This window comes from Bos grunniens, chromosome 2, assembly GCF_055505025.1.
Source record: "Bos grunniens cultivar Pamir isolate PY7600 chromosome 2, Bosgru_T2T1.0, whole genome shotgun sequence".
NCBI classification, from domain to species: Eukaryota; Metazoa; Chordata; class Mammalia; order Artiodactyla; family Bovidae; genus Bos; species Bos grunniens.
The window spans coordinates 44,725,729-44,746,607 of NC_141166.1; the positions used below are offsets into that span (position 1 = coordinate 44,725,729).

Below are 20,879 nucleotides of genomic sequence, written 5' to 3' on the forward strand. Positions count from 1 at the left end.
ATTGACACCTAACACCCTGTAAATGTTCAAAAATCAAAATAACAGGAAGAAAAAATAAGAAGGCGCTCTATAGAAGCCACGTAGAGTAATAAGTTTACAAAAAATTGGAAGCAATGTCAGCAGTTTCTAATGGGAAGTGAAAGACAGATGAAGAACTTAACTATTTAAAGAAATCAAGAGAGGCCCCATGAAAATGAAGATTCTATTCATGGCCTTCAGTAAAATTTCCTCTGAACCTTTTGAGTGATGAAAAGGAATTATTTTTAGGTAAAGTACATTTGCAGTTTCATTGCTTGGGCTGCATATTTGGTGGGTTTTCAGGCCATCAAATAGATTACACAGCATAGAGAGTCCAGAGGCAGGAAGGAGACTTGGCCATTGTTGAAGGATGTAATGCTATGGCTTGTGCCACAACTGGTGTTCGGGAGAACACCCAGTAAGACCACAAGTGCCACACAGCTGACAGCAATATCCTGTTTTTAAAAAATTAAAGAGAGGTTGGTTAATTACCATACTTTGGAGATCAAATCTGGTTACATCCTTCTAGACTGACAATCTTCTTCCTACCGAAATAAACGCACCTGGAAACTTCCCCAAAATGTGCTTGTAACCCTATCCCACCTGAAAATTTATCTCTTCATCTTCTAAGGGTATCTGATTTTCAAGGCCCTAGAAATGGCCTCTTTTTTCCCTGACCTCCTTCAGAACCATGGCAAAGGGTCAAAGATTGGAAGCAGCATATCTGGAACAGGGCTAGAAATGAAATGATCCTGAATATTCATTAGAAGGACTGAAGTTGAAACTCCAATACTTTGGCCACCTGATGCGAAAAGCTGAGTCATTGGAAAAGACCCTGATGCTGGGAAAGATTGAGGGCAAGAGAAGAAAGGCGACAGAGGATGAGATGGTTGGATGGCATCACTAACTCAATGGACATGAGTCTGAGCAAACTCTAGGACACAGTGAAGGGCAGGCTCCCCTGGCATGCTGCAGTCCATGGGGCAGCAAAGAGCCCAGCACAACATAGTGATGGAACAACAACAATACATTAAATGAAAGAGACAGAAGTAAAAATGTCCAGTGTCTGCTCACTGTCCAGGAACGGAGTTATTATCAGCTGAGCAGAGTTAGCCTCTAAAGATTCCCTCCTCCAGAGCAATCTCACCAACACCTTGACTGGCACATTCCTCCTGAACCCACAGGAGTGGGCCACAGGCCCTAAGTAAAGAGAAGAGAATGGTGGGAGGCAGCACAGAAGAAATCGTGGCTGATGGTTTTTAATCCAGATTGTTCCATTAAAATAGACATACTATATATTTAACCTCAAGGAATAAGGAGGTTTTTTTCCCCTTTCTTTTTTTCAACAAGAATTAAATGCTGTGGTGTTTGGAGACATAATTGTATGAATTGTGAGGAAAGAAAAAATCTCTTGTTGTGTTCAAACTGCTTAAAATACTTTAAACTATGAACAAGGCCAAAGACATTACTACATGGAAACCTCAGACACAAAAAAAGTGAGACACAAAGAAATGAATCAAACTATGAAGCAGTAAGTTCGAGACCTGATTTGGAGGTAAGGTTGGCCTTCTGACTCCAGAGGATTCATCCCTTCCAGTTACCATGTCTTCAGAATTGAGACAGGGGACAGGAGTGGGAGAAAAGAATATAGGACACTTAAAGAGACACTTGTTTCTTTTCTTTTATTCCTACAGTTTTTTAAATCTCCTAGACACTAAGAAAGTGCCATTTTGGAAGATAATGTGCACATTTGTAAGCAATCTTGTGCTAATGATATCCTACATTTTTTTTTAAACCCTTAAAATAGCTGCTGATCTATCAAGCTTTCCCCGCCCCCCCCCAAGATAAAAAGTACAGAGAAAATAAAGTCATAGTCCTCTTTGTTTTGCTAAAAAAGTGTTGGCCCCAAATCCCCGGGTTTTCACGGTAGCCTGGGAGAGACGGTCTGACGAGGAAAGATTCATAGAGGAGGCTGAGTCCGTAGCCCTTTGCAGGAAGGGCGTTATGTACTGTCCCTGCCTTGGACTGTCTGTGTCCAGGATGTTCGGTTCCTGAGTCCACGCCAGTTCTGAAAGGGACAAGAGGAGGTGTCTGATTCTTGAGCAGCGAAGTTCAGATGATGGGTGACTGTATGGGGTTTTCTCTCAGAAGGGCAAACTAATGGTAATCAACAAGGGTGGCCAAGAGGATCTCGAGTCATAGGGTATTTGAAGGGATATGGGCAAAGACTGTTCAGGAAAAGGAAATCGAAGGTGGTTAAGTCCCTGTGTCCACATGAAACGGAGATGCGCACTTCCCACAGTCAACGTCCTCATGTCTCATGGTTCGGAACACAAAGCATTCTGGCCAGTAGGGAGAATACAACCATTGCTCTCGGGCTTCTCCTCTTGGCAGATCACTCTCATTTTAGGGAACTTGCTTATACCAGAAAGATGGAGGCTTTCTGACCACATTCTTCAGAAATGGTTGCAAGAAGGGTGGATCACATCCTCAGCTAAGCTGGAGTCCTGAGCAGAAAAGAGGTGTCCTCTGGAGAGAAGAGACCAGAATGCAATATAAGAGTCCCCATCCTCAGTGACTCAGAGTAAAGACACAGGGGCTCAAAGGCTCACTTGGCTCCAAAGTGACTCACCGTGCCCATCCCCATTCTTGCTAAGTAATCTTCAAGCTCCTGAGTCTTCCTGATTCATAATCATCACCATTTCCCTAGCCAATATGCTTGCTTTCTTTGCCTGGATTTCCTCTGACTTCTAAGTGTTCATTCCTTCATTCTTAGCATCCCTTTCAGGATGACTCCTATTTATAAAGCCTATTAAACCAGAACTTAGGCTTCCCTGGTGGCTCAGAGGATAAAGCGTCTGTCTACAATGCAGGAGACCCGGGTTCGATCCCTGGGTTGGGAAGATCCCCTGGAGAAGGAAATGGCAACTCACTCCAGTATTCTTGCCTGGAGAATCCCATGGACAGAGGAGCCTGACAGGTTACAGTCCACGGGGTCACAAAGAGTCAGACGTGACTGAGCGACTTCACCCACCCACCCACATTAAACCAGAACAGTGGTGCTCCCACTTGATCCCATCACATCACAACAGACCTCTGGAAGAATTCTTTATGTTCAGAGTTTCTGGTGCCATGAAATGAGATTATTGTCTTCCTCAGACATCCAAGTTCACATTTGAAAATGAATTCCTTTAAGAGAAATTCTGGAAATAGGAGGGAAAAGCACAGAAGTATTTCCCTGCCCTAGCTCTAGTCCATCGGAGAAGGCGATGGCACCCCACTCCAGTACTCTTGCCTGGCAAATCCCATGGATGGAGAAGCCTGGTAGGCTGCAGTCCATGGGGTCGCTACGAGTCGGACACGACTGAGCGACTTCACTTTCATGCATTGGAGAAGGAAATGGCAACCCACTCCAGTGTTCTTGCCTGGAGAATCCCAGGGATGGGGGAGCCTGGTGGGCTGCCATCTATGGGGTTGCACAGAGTCGGACACAACTGAAGCGACTTAGCAGCAGCAGCAGCTCTAGTCCATAATTGGCCATGATAAGTAACACTCAGTTGTATACAGTGACTTGTTCTGATTGATCTTCTTGTGGTTCGCAACCCTGGCTACACATTAAAATCACCTGGGGGGAGTTTTTAATCAACAAATGCCAGTGTCCCAGCCCTTGTGGTTCTGATTCAGATGGTCTGAGTTGGAACCCAGGCAACAGTAGTTTTTGATTCTTTGTAGAGTATTTTTAATTTCAGTAATTGTGTTGTTTGTCTCTATGTTTATTCTTTAATTCTTCTAGGCCTTTGTTATTCTCACATCTTCTCCATTTTGTTTTCGAGGTTTTTGATCATCTTTACTATCATTATTCTGTATTCTTTTTCAGGTAGTTTACCTCTTTCCTCTTCATTTATTGGACTTCTGTGTTTCTAGTTTGTTCCTTCATTTGTATAGTATTTCTCCGCCTTTTCACTATTGTTTTTAACCTATTGTGTTTGAGGTCTCTTTTTCCCAGGCTTCAGGGTTGAATTCCTTCTTCTTTTTGGCTTCTGCCCTCCTAAGGTTGGTCCAGTGGCTTATGTAATCTTCTTATAGGGTGAGATTTGTGCTGAGTTTTTGTTTGTTTGTTTGTTTGTTTTTCTGAGAAAACATGAAAAGAGGATGATTCTCTGATATGTTCACACACAATTATAGTCACTGTGACAACTCCTGATGAAATAAAACCTGTTTTTGATGGAATTTCTTCGGCTGGTGAAATATTGGTGAAAGTGATGTGTGTCATTCTCAGGCAGAAATGTCCAGAGTCAGCACATGGTTTGCCACATTCTCCGTTTTTCTTCTGCCACTAGATCAAGCAATGTTCCAGACAGAGGCTGTTCTGTTTGCCTAGCTGAGCTCCGGGCACCAGAACTCCTCAACAGCCATTTTTAAAAGATCCTCTGAGATGATGATTACAATGAACAGCTCAAGCTGAGAACCACTGCTAACTTCATAGTGTCTGACTATATCCATTTTCTACAGGTCAGAATTCTATGTTCCTCTCAGAGGCAAGTGGCTCAGAGGAGATATTTCCTTGATTCATGAGTTGCTCTTGCCTGTCACGTACATTTTCTTCATAATTGACTTAGACATGCTATGACTCATTTCAAAAGTCAAAAAAGCCCAAATTCCATTTTAGGTAGGTCTGAACAACTGCAACAGTCTTCGTGCTCTCACATTTGAAAAGTGCATTCTACTCTACAGATCACTGTCTTGACGCAGTATCTCACTCCATCCTCACCACAGTCCTAGGGTAAAAAGGTCAGATGTTATTCTCCCATTTTAAAGAAGAGAAAACCAATACCTAAAGAGAGAGAGCGTGATTACCCCAGAATCACACCAAAGGAAAATGGAAGAATGGTGTCTAGAACAAGGTCTCATATCTCAATCTAGTCTTCTTCACATCCCTAAGTCTGCCTACAGTCTAATTTGCAACCCAAGCCTATTGGCCCCGTATTATGACCTGCCCTTATTTGTCACTTAAAGGGCTTCTCATTCCCAAGGTGCCTGCGAATCACCTGAGGATCTTGTTAAAAATGCAGAATCTGAGTCACTGGGTTCAGGGTGGGGACTAGGATTTTGTGTTTCTAATCTGCTCTTTGTGGGCACCAGTTCTGCTGGGGACCATACATACTTTGAGTAGCAAAGTCATCACAAAATCATGACAGACATCCCTTCAAATAATACTGAAGAAAAAAATTAAACTGAGCTTCACTCCTCTACTGGATGCTCATGAGACAAGACACATTTGTTGAAGCACATCATCCTGATCCTTGGCAGTTCTTTCTCTGGCTAGAATATGTCTTACTCTTTTGGCAGCCAAATCAACATCGTGCTCATGTCTGGAACCAGATCAATAGCTGGAGTTACAGCAGCCATTGGCTATAATTTCTCCCCTCTCCCTGACTCTCCAACCCTGCTTCTAGTTCTCAGACCAGCAGGATAGGCCCACTGGGGCCAGAGAGCCATCTGGCCATGCAGCTGGCCTGGGCTTCTGAATCCGAGAACACAATGGTGATTCACTGTGTACAGTCTAAGTCCTCAGATGACATCTTCCGTTCCTGGAAATAAACTACCAGAAACAGTTAAGTTGACAAAGGGTTTTGTCTTGAAATCCATTCAAGTAATGTCATATTGGCATGTTCTTTTTCAGTGTGTTCTTATCTTTAAAATAACTTAATAGTTACATACCTTAGCGATATGTAAGAAGGTCCTGGAAAGCACAAATAACAAGGACCCAGAGATGTAGGATTATTCCTGCCATGGACTTGGAGCAAATGTGATTAGCATTTCATTCTTTAGAAAATTAAATGATTTTTACATAAGCTCTCCAACAATCTTTCTTAGCCTTAATATTTTCTGAGACAGTGGTTCTATCTTCACGAAGTAGTACAAGAAAAGATTTTAGAGAAATTTTCTCTCTTCTTTCTACTTAGTCATTCCCCTCTCCCAAAGTTATCCTACACTTCAATTGCCACACAGGCCATTTGATTGTTGTCCGCTATACCATAGAGTCATCCCATATTAAACAATCATTATTAAGGACTACCCGTTGTATGTCATCCATACCATTGTGTATCATCCAGTTTTAAAAGGCATACATGGAGAGAGTAACATGGAAACCTACATTACCATATGTAAAATAGATAGCCAAAGGGAATTTGCTATATGACTCAGGGAACTCAAACAGGGGTGCTGTATCACCCTAGAGGGGGTGGGATGGGGAGGGAAATAGAGGGAGGTTCAAGAGGTAGGGGGCAAATGTATACCTATAGCTCATTGTTGATGATCTATACCTATAGATTCTTGTTGATGTTTGATAGGAAACAGCAAAATTCTGTAAAGCAACTGTTCTTCAATTAAAGAAATGAATAGATTTTTAAAAATTAAAATAAAAAACATTAAAAAAAAAAGCACCGTTGAGTGTGTGCAGCTATGTCTTAACACACAGATACCTCCCCTCAGTCCCCTGTGAGTTGGATTATTTTTTCCTAGCCCCCTTTGTCTCTCCTTTTAATCCCCTGCAATTTGATGATTGTAAATTTACATTCATAGAGTTGCTAAAGAATAGTATTTTGAAATAATAATCATTTATTCCCTTTTACTTCTCTCTACTCTCTCCATGCCCCACCCCCATGTTCTCAGAATTTACCTCTGCTCTTCTTGGCCTCAAGGAAAGAATGTGCTAAAGAAAAAGAGCTACTCCTATTGGTCTTTCTGCCTTTTCTTTAACAAAAGTCCCCAAGGTAAGCAAGGCTCTCAAAGAAGCTGAACTGAGGATTTCTCTCAGCCCCTAAAGAGACTCCACCAAAGTTCCTGGGGGCAGAGAGAGAGGTCAGGGAGCAGAGGGTACCTATGCCTCTCTCCCTGGTGACACCACCTGGTGTCAAGACATCAAGACCACAGAGAAAGAAGGGAATGGCTGTAGGATACATATAGGCCAATGAGACCAGAGATAATGTCTCTCAAGAACAGAACCCCCTACCCAAACAGAGCATGGGTGTGGCTGAAACCTTCTGTACCTGAAGGATGAAAAAGACAAAAAGAAAAAAAAGGAAACTGGACAGGTGTGAGAAGACCTGATATCAGACTACCTCAATATCTTAAAATTGCACAAGATCCAGAAGTATGACACAATCCTGGGGAGAAATGGGGAAACCCCAGGAAGGACTGAGGTTAAGATATCTTTCCACTAGCCTAGCGGAATGAAGCTTGCAGTCAGAAATCAAAATCTGAAACTGAGTTACTAAAATGAAGACAATGAACTGAAATATACATTATCCCTTTCCTAAAATTCATAGCTGCTCTCCATCCATAGGATGCTGTATTGCATTGCCTTGTGTGATCAACTCTGGTAGGAATCAACACTTCAGAATACTAGGGAATCCAAGATACTATTCATTAAGTATTTCTTGCTAGCTAAGCATCCTTGAAGTACCTGGATCAGATCAGATCAGTCGCTCAGTCGTGTCCGACTCTTTGCGACCCCATGAATCGCAGCATGCCAGGCCTCCCTATCCATCACCAACTCCCGGAGTTCACTCAGACTCACGTGAACCAGTCAGTGATCCCACAACACATATATAGCAGTCTCCGTGAATACTGTTTGCTGGCTGACTGGTTGTCTGAGCAACCCACATATTTAATGAAACACTGAAATGACTCCCTTCCTTTATCTTAGCATGCCAGTTTGATACAGACAGAAAGCTATTTGAATTGGTAAAATGTCAGCAGAGACTGGGCCCTTAATAATAGCTTTTACCAGATTCATTTCCTCAGATTATTCCAAAGCTTTAGCCTGCAAGAATTCCATCCTTTTCACCAGGGAGCTGACCTTGGAAGGCAGACAGCTGCTGTAAGTGTTTTTACAAGAACTGTAAAGGCGTTAATAGTATTGAAGCTCCGGGAGCATTGTGAAATTTGGGATGCTATGTTCTAAAGTGTGACATTCACCTTTGGCAGCTGTGCTGTAACCAGACATAGCCAGGTGTTAACTGAAATTGAAAATAGCCTTTTCAACAGTCCTAGGTCCTCATTATTTTTAACATCATAGTTCATGTTGCTAAAAATATTCCTAAATCTCTCCCTATGGATAATTTGGAAGGGGAGGTATTATATTAAGAAATAGATGGATAATAACCCCTCCCTACTGGAAGTTCAGAATAAACGCCAGTGAAGGCATCAAGATCCCTCTGAGGGGCGGCCATGTTGGATTCTGTCCGTTGCTGCAGAGGCTAAGACACACTTCAAACAACAGTTTCTGCATCTCTTCTCATCTGAAAGTGACAGGATTTCACATTTCACTTTAACAGTCACTGTTCAAAAGTACTAACTTACCACCCACGAATCCTGTTTTGTTGCTTTCTTTTCCTTAAAAAGATTTTTTTTTTTTTAAGTGGGGCTTAGTATTTAAGTATTTAAGCAAGGAAACAGGGAAGAGGTATGATTTTTAAAACCCCATCGCAAATGTCAGGGTTGTGATCCTGGGTCTTATTTCATTGTCAAACCTATGCCTGCTAAGAATGCTTTCTTTACTGACATTTTCAGTCATAGCTATGTTTAGTTCACTGTCCAAGTGATTTTACTGGGTGTTCTAGACATTCAACCCAAAGCAAAAAGGATAAACAGGTAAGATTAATCTTTTACTATCCACACCTAGAAGAATGCCAAGGACTCTCTGCAGACACTACAAAACTGACAAGAACTCTTGTCTCTAAGTTTTCAAGATAGCAGCTATAAAAGGAAAAGCCACGGACCCAAGATATTATAAAAAGTTAGAAATCTGAAGTTAGGTTATAGACAAGGATAGAAACATTCTCAGCCTATCTAGCTGTAGAGGTATAGCAATTAGTCAAGATGGCAGTGGTCAAGCTCTCTCACCCCACATTCTGCAAACGATGACTTTGCATGGTTACGTAACAGCGGAGATAATTTATAGCAATGCACATGCTTTTCCATATGGCACCTTTGTTCTGTATACCTGTATAAGCACCACCTGAGACAGCCCTTGCGACTGCATCAGCCATGAGAAAATAAAGCATTTTTGCCTTGCTGCTGTATCAGCTACTGGGAATAAAGTATGTCTGCAGTTGCTACGGCTCCTCACATTTTCTCCCACCTTCTCTGCTTGTGCCTTGCCTACACTGTTCAGCGATCAGCGAGACACTACCCTAGATACTCTTCCACAAGTTTAGTTAGGTCACTTGAAATACTCCTCTTTCCCTGAACACCATACAGTCACGCATGTCTTCACTGTCTGTGTGATGTCTGCTCCCCAATTCTAACCTTACAGATGAATGTAATAATAATAATAGTTCCTAACTCATCTCAGGAAGAAAAACTAAATAATTCAATTTTAAGGGTTTAAAACAGAGTACATGGCCAGCACCAAATATTTGTGATTATTACCCCTCAGGGTATGTGCATACACAGGTTTGTGTATGTAAATACACAAAGTTATCACTTATCAATGTTACAGAAATACTATTTTCAATGGATATGTCATGATTATTCTAAAACCTGCAGGTTAATTACATATTCTTTGTTAGCGTCTTCCCTTACAGTGCTGAGTCCACAATCATTTTACCTGAAATTCCTTGGACAGGGCATCCTTTATGATCACCCACCTCACTTAGAGTTTCCTTATCACACAATCAATGTGACACTCAGAGGCATCTCAGTTAAATCTAAACTTAGCCCCATTGATTGACCCAGAAGCCATCCCTCCATTCTCTGTCTGAGAAAGTACTTTCTGCCAACCTACCAACAATGGGAGAGAATGTTGAGCCTGTAGCTGGACAGAGACAGCTCGAGGTTCTTCAACTATGTGCATAATCAAGGAGAAAGTGGCTGAACAAGATTTTTCAAGTGTGGCTCTGTTAGAGAAGCCACCCCACGGAATCTTAGAGCATGGCTATATCTCAACAACACTGACCAGCTAATCTCCTGTCCTTCGTCTTTGCCCTTTTCCCTAGTATGAGGGCTGAGACCAAACAGACTACCAAGGCTTATGACAGCAGTACATTTCTATAGCAAGGAGGCTATAATTCCCAGTCAAAAGTAGTTGCTAGGACAAATAGAAAATCTGTAAAGTTGAGGTGGATATCACAGCTCCAGAGTGGCTACAAAAGCAAGCTTGTCCCTAGTCAAAGATGGTGGCCAAGACATTGACAGGACCCCCTCATAGGTTCCCAATCCAGTTTTTCATAGGCTTCCAAGGGTTCCAACCAATGGGCAGCCCAATTCATTTCCAACAAATGTTCAATAGTATTCTTTTTGTGTAACCTATCCCTCAGCCTTTCCTGATCTGGAAATGATAGCAGTTCACCTTATAGCTCTGGACTTGGACTAGATACACTACTATAGGGCTGAAAACACTTACTTAATTTTGACTTCTTAAATAGCCACAATTACCAAATGATCTCTTCCTGCTCACTCCCCTCAATAGTCCTCACCCACCAGCCCACATCTTCATTCTTTCTTCCATCTCACAAAATCTCAGGCCTCTATCCTTCCCAATCCCAAACCTGTCTTAACTTACTGGCTATGTGGAAATAAATGATCATATTCTGTGCAAGATTCTTAAGCAAGAGATGCTACCAAGAATATGTTTGTGCAATGTGTTCTTATTAAGCATGATTCATTCTTGCTCTAGTAACATTGCATAGGAGATGCAGCAGAAATTTAAGGCACAGACTTTATCTCAGGAAGCAGATAATTATTAACCTCTTCTAATGAACAACATCTCCCACTCTGCTAGACTCTAAGAAAATGGTTAGTAAATTCCATGTGTAGAAAATAATGTTATGGCATAATATAATGACAGTAAATGGATGCTAAATAAATTCCCCATTTTCTCAACCCCAGCCCAGCAAAAGCCTTAAATATCTCCAATAATAAGTGAGTCTTTGAATGAGAAAAGCCATCAAATCATGTGATGAAATCATCAAAGGCATGTGTATACACAAATGAATTAATGGCTTTTCTCTGAACAGTGAATCTAAAGTCATTTGCTAATTCTTGATAAAGTTGGCCAAGTTCAGGCTATGTGTTCTTTTTTAAAAACTCACATCTGTTTCTTGTAATTCATTAAGTGGCAAAACACCACTCTCGTGATTCTGTGCACCTATTGTTTAACTTGGCTCTGTTTCCAGTGGTCTGAATGGTGTTCTCCCAGATGGACAATGTGTTTATTCATTTAGCTATAGCTGTTCTGTTATTATAAGTGTGTCTTTGAAACAGACTTATAATGTCTGGAAGGAAGAAAAACACCTAGAAGAAAGCAATCAAGCGTATCATTTTTTTTCTTAATGTTCTTTTCCCCCTACCTAAATATTAAGCACATCCTACTCCTCAGAACATCTTTCTGAAAGATGTAGTTACCTAAAAGGTAGTAGACTATCCTGACATTGAATCTAAGTAGATTAGCTTCTATTCCCTATTGTTCAAACATTAATAGGCCTTGTCAGGATGCCTTGGCCCTCATGAAAGTGCTTCTGCTTATTGTATGATTCTAAAAATGGCCCCAAAAACCCATCTAGCTCAAATAAAATGAATCTTTAGTATCATAATTTTTAGTAAAACAAATTACTCAAGGCACCATTTTGTGGTGCAGGGAGCCTAAGATTTTGAATGGCAGTATGAAAAGGATTTCCTGATGGAATATGTCAACAAAAATGAAAAGAAAGACTATGGTATCCACTTGATAAGGGTTAAACATGCAAAAACTGAAAGCTTGCTCTTGGGAGAAGAGCCTTTATGACTTCTTGAGTCCCTCCAAGCTCTAGGGTTGAATGATTCCATAATAATAATGTGACTGCTTTGTAAAATATTGAGATAATGAGATTGGCCAAGGAGATAACCTGAAGGAAAATCTGAGTAAAGAGTGACGCCGTCTGTCAATCATAAAGGAATTCAATAGGTGAAACAGAAAGAGGTCTCTTGAGAAATGGTTGGCCACAGGGTGCAACACCTCATCACATTTCTTGCTGGTAAAACCCTCTTGCTTTGCTTAGAAGGGCTCATTTGCTGAGCTTTCACAAATGTAGAAATATGGACTCAGCAGTTTACAAAGCCAATTGGCAGTTTCAATCGTGTCACTTACAAGAAGAATTTGATAACCAATTCAGAAATGAATTGTGCTCCTTTCCTCTCTTGATTACCAAACCCATTCTGACTGTTCCAAGTATGTGGTCTCAAGTCTAATTTGTTGTGGGGCTTATGTACTGAGTTATTTCCAGAAAGCAAAGATCTGAGTTTAGGGGAGGGTGGGGAGGGAGGAGAGAAGGATATCTATTAAAAAAATCACATGACTTTCTTTTCATTCAACAATAAATGTGTTCTAGCAAGAAGGAACTAGGAACACAGTCCATGTTGAATAAATTTTACCTGCTCATTTTAAAACTTATAGGACAATAACTATATTAACTTTATGTTCCTTATCACATACATCATAGAGTCAGTACCACAATAAAATAAAGCTGAAAATGATAGATCAAGTAAACACATCCTATAAGATCTTGGGTAATATGACCTTGTTTCTGAATCAAGTTAATTAACAACCCTAAACTTTGACCTTCTCGTTTATGAGAAGCTTGGCACTGCCTACTTCTTAGGACAGTGGGGATGATCAAAGGAACTACCATTTCCTTTGACTACTTACATTTCAGCAATGTACATGAAAGTGCTTTTAAAACAGAAATATGTTCCTCAAATGAAAAGTATTGAGAAAATTCAAGCCCAGAAAAGTTGTGTGCTGTGTGAAACTGGGAGTTAATTAGCTATGGGTCTGGGACACAGAGCTAGTTGTCTTTATTTACAATCCAGCAGTATTTCCTCGGGAGACTCTGTCATCTTTCCAATTTCTCCTTGCGAACCAACTTGGAGACCAAAATAACAATTTGAAAAGACATGCTTTAGAAATAAGCACTGAGGCCTTTACCACCCAGAAGGAATGAAAAGAGTTTAACATCAAAATGTGGAACAGATCTATTTGAAAGGTCCTCTTTTAACTAAAATGACTCAATATTCTGCTTTGAAACTAATGCTTGGGAAACTTATGGATACAGTCCTAGGTGGTCCTTCTCTGGGTGACACACTCTTTCCCAAATCATCCACCAAGAAGGCATATGAATTTATACCTGCTACCAAGTTCTTCTCTGGCACTGACCACAAGCTAGGTCTGCTTCCAGCCACTAAAGGAACTCCATTAATGAAGTCTTATGCTTGAGATTTGTTCTGAAAATGTGCAGAATTCTAGATTACAACTTATCTTGTATCATTTCCTGGGGAGTAGGTTGCAGGTCTACATCCGGTAAGTAAAGGCCCTACAAGCCTTCGAGGTTTCTCCTTATGTTGTTCTTAATTTCATTCAACAGTGACCATAGCCCCTTTTTCATATTCAATCAGGCATTCATTCTACTCAACATGTTTACTGAAAACCTACTCTGTTCCAATCACTGCTCAGTGTCCAAGCCATTAAAGTGGAAAAAATGGGAAGAGGGAAAAGAATACATTTTCCAGACCCTGACACCATCAATGACAACGTATCAATACCTATCCACTGTGTTTTATGTCCAGGATCACACTCATAACTGGCCAAGATTCAACTTACTCAACACGTCAAGTCCCTGTTCATTTCCAGGACACAGGAATATGAGATGTCCCTTCCTACAAATGAGGACTGCTCCTTGATTCTAGCTCCAAGCTCTTAACAAAGGGAGGAAGGGAGGAAGGAAAGAAGAAATTGATCTTAGTAGAACTCATTTTCCATTTTCAATCTAATATGTTTCTTTTCTCTTAAGTTCCCTACTTCTAAGTTACTCAGCCAAATCAAATCCTAACACCCTGGACTAGTATATGCGGTGACAAGCAACTCCAGGGGAGAGATGGCTTTGTAGTAATACTTCCTGCAAATCACACTCTGTGTCTATCCCCCAGATTTACTCAATTTGAGCAGGATCAGCACAGCTTACTCATCCCTGACTTTTTTTTTTTTTTTTTTTGCTAATATACTTGCACACAGCTAGGCATTTATCACCTGAAATTTCTATAGTTTTGTTTTTCTTCCCCAAGCACAGCCCTCTACAATTGTTCTTAATTGAAATTCATCTTGATAATATCTGAAAATCTCTACAGCCTCTCAAGGTTGCTCTGAACTCTAATGAAAGCTCTGTAGGCTTTCAGACCTAGAAGAAATCTTGGATGTAGCGAGTCTGATCACTCCTCTTCTGCTATAGAGAAGGCAATGGGGATCCAGGGGCATAGAGGACATTTTCAAGAATGTATGATTTACATTCAGCACAAAACAGAGTTCATCTCAGATGGTTCAACTGAAGAAACTTGAATAAAGGGACTTTTTACAGAAGTGTGGACAGGATTAAGAGTAAACAGTGAGTGATGAGATCCCCAGCAACAGAAATTCTTTGCTTTCCCTAGAGTTTAAGGAGAAGTGGAAAGATACAGTGAGCAGAGCTCAGTGGGGTTGGAAATGAGAAAAAGCCCTCAACCAGCGCTATACTCAGGGAAGAACACAACTACCATTCTGGATGTTGTGTCAAAGCAGTGATGATTGGAGAAAATACCCTGATCACTGACTCCCCACACCCATGTCAGTCTGGTGTTTTCCATCCACCATGATTGCCGGAGACCAAGGAAGGCAGATGTGTGGTTCATTCAGGCCAGCTTTTCCCACAGAGAGCAGAGCAGCAGAGCCAGGAGAGCAGACTGGGAGGAGAATAACTACAGTGGGCTTCCCTGGTAGCTCAGAGGGTAAAGCATCTGCCTGCAATCAGGAGACCTAGGTTTGATCCATGGGTTGGGAAGATCCCCTGGAGAAGGAAATGGCAATCCACTCTGGTACTCTTGCCTGGAAAATCCCATGGACGGAGAAGCCTGGTAGGTTACAGTCCATGGGGTTGCAAAGAGACAGACACAACTGAGCAACTTCACTTTCTTACTTTCTTCCTTTCTCTCTTTCTTTCTTTCTTTCTTACAGTGAATTCAATCACCCAGCTTTAATGCACATATCCATTTTAACCAGCATCAGTCTTATTTCAGGGCTTCCCAGGTGGCTAGTAATTAAGAACCCACCTGCCAATTCAGGAGACATAGGAGACACAGGTTTGATCCCTGGGATGGGAAGATCCCCTGGAGGTATGGCAACCCACTCCAGTATTCTTGCCTGGAGACTCCCACAGACAGAGAAACCTGGAGAGCTACAGTCCATAGGGTCCCAAAGAGTCAGACACAACTGAAGCAACTTAGCATGCACACAGTCTTATTTCAAAGGCCCTATTTGCCTAGCAAATATTTGCTAAAGAGAAAATGAAGGAAAAGTGAAAGAAAGAAAGGCAAACAGGAAAAATGTAGACCTGACCTGTGCCAGGCCCTGGGCCAAGTGCTATAAAGAGTCATGAAGAAATAACACAAGTATTTTAGTAATATAGTTACTATATTTAGTAACTACTTAGTAACTACTAAACTATATTTTAGTAATATGGTTACTGTGTGAATTACTACATGACATAGTGTTCAGCCCCTGCCAGGCCCATGCTGAGCACTTTAGAAACACCAACTCATTCAATTTGCAACCTCACCCATCAGAGGAGGAAACAGAAGCATAGAGTATGGAGTAGAATTAGTTCCCAGCTGCCTGCAGCAGAGGTCATGCTGTAGCTATTACTCCCCTCTGCCTCCACAAAGGGAAAGTGCCTTGGGGAATTCATTACGTATTTGGGATCCCAGTAATATGAATGGGCTTCCCAGGTGGCACTAGTGGTAAAGAACCCGCCTGCCAATGCAGGAGATGCAAGAGAAACAGGTTTGATCCCTAGGCTAGAAGATTCCCTGGAGGAGGGTACAGCAACCCACTCCAGTATTCTTGCTGGAGAATTCTATGGACAAAGGAGCCTGGCAGGCTAGAGTCCATAGGGTCTCACAGAGTCAGACACGACTGAAGCAACTTAGCACACAATATTAATGCATGGGTACTTAGTTATGAGCATTAAACAATAACAAATTATATCAGTACAAGACAGCGTAAGGAGGAGTTCAGGAATGAGAGTTCAGTGGGGCTGGAACCGTAAACAAACAGACCAGGGTGGCTCTTAAAAGGTGTGCAACCCAGAAATGGCTTCAGGAGACTGCAAACTTGCTGAGGCAGAGCCAAGAGCAGAGCCAGGTTGCCGGGCTCCAAACAGGGATTCCCCATCCCTTTGTCCTTGAAAATTCACTTTCAGGGCTCCATAGACGTTTCCTTGGAGACAGGGTTTCAAAGGATAAATCTAGTACTTCCAATCAAACAAAAAATGGGCCAAAGAACTAAATAGACATTTCTCCAAAGAAGACATACAGATGGCTAACAAACACATGAAAAGATGCTCAACATCACTCATTATCAGAGAAATGCAAATCAAAACCACTATGAGGTACCATTTCACACCAGTCAGAATCGCTGCGATCCAAAAGTCTACAAATAATAAATGCTGGAGAGGGTGTGGAGAAAAGGGAACCCTCTTACACTGTTGGTGGGAATGCAACCTAGTACAGCCACTATGGAGAACAGTGTGGAGATTCCTTAAAAAACTGGAAATAGAACTGCCTTATGATCCAGCAATCCCACTGCTGGGCATACACACTGAGGAAACCAGAAGGGAAAGAGACACATGTACCCCAATGTTCATCGCAGCACTGTTTATAATAGCCAGGACATGGAAGCAACCTAGATGTCCATCAGCAGATGAATGGATAAGAAAGCTGTGGTACATATACACAATGGAGTATTACTCAGCCATTAAAAAGAATACATTTGAATCAGTTCTAATGAGGTGGATGAAACTGGAGCCTATTATACAGAGTGAAGTAAGCCAGAAGGAAAAACATAAATACAGTATACTAACGCATATATATGGAATTTAGAAAGATGGTAACAATAACTCTGTATACGAGACAGCAAAAGAAACACTGATGTATAGAACAGTCTTATGGACTCTGTGGGAGAGGGAGAGGGTGGGAAGATTTGGGAGAATGGCATTGAAACGTGTAAAATATCATGTAGGAAACGAGTTGCCAGTCCAGGTTCGATGCACGATGCTGGATGCTTGGGGCTGGTGCACTGGACGGCCCAGAGGGATGGTATGGGGAGGGAGGAGGGAGGAGGGTTCGGGATGGGGAACACATGTATACCTGTGGCGGATTCATTATGATATTTGGCAAAACTAATACAATTATGTAAAGTTTAAAAATAAAAAAATAAAAAAAATAAAAAAAAAAGAACTGGAAAAAAAAAAAAAATCTAGTACTTCCCTCCACAGGAACTTAGGGTCTCGCCTTGGCCAGCCTCCTGCCCTCAGGCCAGGAAATACTGATACGCTTTTTTGTCAAATGGAGCAATTCTTCTGCATTCATTTTCTTGATTCTGTGGGAAAGCCAGTGACCAGTATTTTTAAAAAACTGAACACAGGCTTATAAATATATGCACAGGAAAACATTTAAACAATGGAATATAAGCAAAGTAAGACTAACCTTGTCCATCACACATTAGTCTCTATTATCGCCAGTTTTAAATATAATTTAGGCTCAAGAAGATGCTCCATTTGCTTTCTTAACCATCTCTTAGACACATGAAGTATTTAATAAGAATATTAACTAAGGTCTTTTGTTCAAGGACAAAGCATGCAATTTTCTTTTCATTTGCACATGTATTTTGACCTTGAAGGGACTAGACATCACATTTGGTTTTATGTTATTGCTGTGTGATTTTCCAATTAGGTTTCTGTTATGTTCTGCAAACAGAAAAACCAGCCTGTATCTAATTTAATACCTATAAATTTCCACAGATGGTCGCAGAATATTGTAGAGTCTAGTGGATAAAGATTTTGCCACATGTTTTCAATTCGTGACTTAAATTTGTGTTTCTACCACATTCTTTATTAAAAATTTCCATCAACGATTTGGTTTCCGGAGAGTATGATTATAAAATAATTCTCTCCGTTTCACTAGGCATAGTGACATCTGATTTGAAAAAAAAAAAATTGTAGATTAGGCAGCCAAGTTAGACAGCAACAGTTCAGCTGTGACTGATGAAGGCAAAAAATGTTAGCACAGTGGTTAAAAGTCAGATTCACCCAGACTAGCTTGATCCCAGTGTGTATAAAGCACCACAGAAAAGGAAAGTTTCTGAGGGTGGAGCCTAGGATTCCATGAGCAGCCATAAAATTCCTTACACATCTGTCAATGCTGACAAGTTCAGCCTATCCTCCTTTTCGCTGAACCCAGGCCAACAGCTGAGGGGCTCGTCATTGAGTGCAGAGTTTAAGAGAAGAACACAAGAGTTTGATATCAGGCCAGCTTGAACCCAAATCTATCTATGTGTAGATGGTCCCATGATGAGACTGTGTGCAAGTTATTTAACAAAAGTAGAATAATATCTTCCCATGTAGTGGCTGGAGTGACAAATTCAAGAAGGACTCCCCATTTCCCTGCAGTGAGTTTTCTCTCTAGAGAAGGTATTAAGCTATCAACAAACTTTGACACAGCAGAGGGGGTAAGAAGGACCAAGGGCAGTGGAGTAACCACGTGTGAGGGTTTAGGAAGGTTTACAGAGGAGGGACGTTTGAGCTGGGGCTTGGAAAAGAAAGGAAGTGACTACTTTCCTGGGGTTATCAATGACATCTTGAATACTATCTATGATAACTATCTTTGATTCATAGAGACCTGTGTTGGAAAAGGTTCTAAGGTTGTGTCCAGGATTTTCAGTGGCCTTGTGGTCAATCTCAGACCCAGTGTATGGCAATATCTCCAGGCAAGCTCTCCAGGAGAATGTATTCTTCCCCAGTTTAGGGAGTGAACTGGACTGTGGCCTCAGTTCCTTGTCCAGCAGGCCAGTCCTCATGGATACCCTTCCTAGCCTCTCTGTAAGTGGGACATACTATTCTCTGTATCCTCAAATATCTGTGAGTGTCCTACCAGCTGACCCACCAGAACACCAATGGCCATCTAGTTTGGGGTATTTCTTACCATTTCATTTCCTGCTGTGGTGCCCACCTGCCACATTAGACAGTGCTGCCCACCTGAATGGAGCCTGAACCCATCACAAGTCTCCAATGCAGCCCACAGGAGTGCTGCCCACCCAGAAGGAGCCAGTCCTTCAATCAGGTCCTTTTCCCAGCCTCTATCCCACCTGATCCCTTGCTTCTTTTCCTTCCCCACCAGCTGATGTTGATGAGGATCCAGCAGGCCTGCCCCAAACCAACATGCAGTGTGACCCACAGTGATGCATTCTCCCTGGCTCCAAATCCACCTCTACATGTAGGAAGGAAAACCGTGCCAACCCTCCTTCCTATCGTGTGCTCCCTGGAACACTCAGGCTGGTGCTCCAGGAAGCCCCCAGAGCAAATCTAGTTCCTCTTTCATCTGGCAGCTCTCCATATCTTGAACACAGTTTTCATGTCCTTCTTGAATGATCTCAGTTCAGTTCAGTTCAGTTGCTCAGTCATGTCCGACTCTTTGCGACCCCGTGGACTGCAGCACGCCAGGCCTCCCTGACCATCACCAACTCCCGGAGTTTACTCAAACCCATATCCACTGAGTCAGTGATACCTTCCAACTATCTCATCTTTGAATGATCTACTCAAGCACAAATGACAAACACCACAAACACTCAGATGGGCACAAGCACAGTGCACGCTGCTCAGCTTCACACAGGCTTAAGGTTCTCCATTCAGCAGTTCTTTCATGATGCTCCCCCATCATCAGCTCTCAGCCCTGCACGGTGCCTTCCCCTGCACCACACACACACCTCCTCCAACACCATCCATCCAGAATGGAGCCATTACCTTTCATGTACATTCCGGCAGAGTAGGTTGGTTTTTTCTACTTTACCCCCAGTTGGTCCCACACTTTGACTTCTGGTAGACTTACTTCTTTATGGCTATCTCCATCACAGTCTCAAAAGGATGGTCCCCCACTTCTCACCTGGACTTCTCTCAGTCTTCTATGTGGCCTGTGGCATTGGGTCTTGCTTGACAATTTTTTTTTTCCACAGAGTGCTGGTCTACTTCATTTGCCATTTGGGGTGGGGGGAACTTCAGGCTTCAGTCTTTTGCTTCATTCTTTTTTTTTTTCTCTTCAAAGAGACTCATTGCTGTTTTCTACCACCCCTCAACCCCAGCTTAAAGGCTCTCCCTTCTCTTTACCCCCATCTCCCAAGCTCACCTTCTATTCCAAGCTGATTATTATCCTTTTAGAAACTAGCCCCGTTCCAGGGGTCACAGGTATACTTGCAAGGTCACTCACACTGACTTCCAACAGTCATTACTTTCTTTTACCTCCAGCCTGTTTTGAATGGGATTTGACCCCAGGTATAAAGGGAGCATGCTATGGTTATATGAAAATCATATCTTCCCACTGGGCTGTATTAATGGTTTCCATTTGCCCATCTCTGAGTGACAAGTTCTAATACCCCAGGCCAGCCAGCAATGCAGACACTTCAGCTCCAGTGACTGGGAAAGTAGATACTACTTAAATTGTGTATAAAACACGTAGTCTATGCTTAAATGTCTTCAACTTCCTGTTTTCTTTGCTCTCTAGGGACAATTCTCAGCTGTTGGAGCTAGTCTCATCACACCTTCCAAAAGCCTCTTAAAACATTTGTTTTGAAACAGTTATTCAAAGTAAGAATATTTGCTTATTCCACAACCCATGTGTAACTCTCAGAAACACACTTTGCTTCTCTAGCACTTCGATCTCCACTCACTTTCCATTTTCCCTTTTCCTTTTTCAGGTAGACCCTCAGAATTCAGATATGATCATTTGAAAAGAGAGTGGACTTT

General features: G+C 41.8%; 1 long non-coding RNA gene across 1 annotated transcript; it reads right to left on the reverse strand.

Moving 5' to 3' along the window:
- Window positions 1-1,686: 1,686 nt before the first annotated feature.
- LOC147377995 (uncharacterized) lies at window positions 1,687-19,186 on the reverse strand. The gene is made up of 2 exons (XR_015151222.1): window positions 19,066-19,186; window positions 1,687-4,796 (listed from the first exon to the last, which is right to left on the reverse strand). It is a non-coding gene; the product is annotated as an uncharacterized LOC147377995 (long non-coding RNA).
- Between the last annotated feature and the right edge of the window lie 1,693 nt (window positions 19,187-20,879).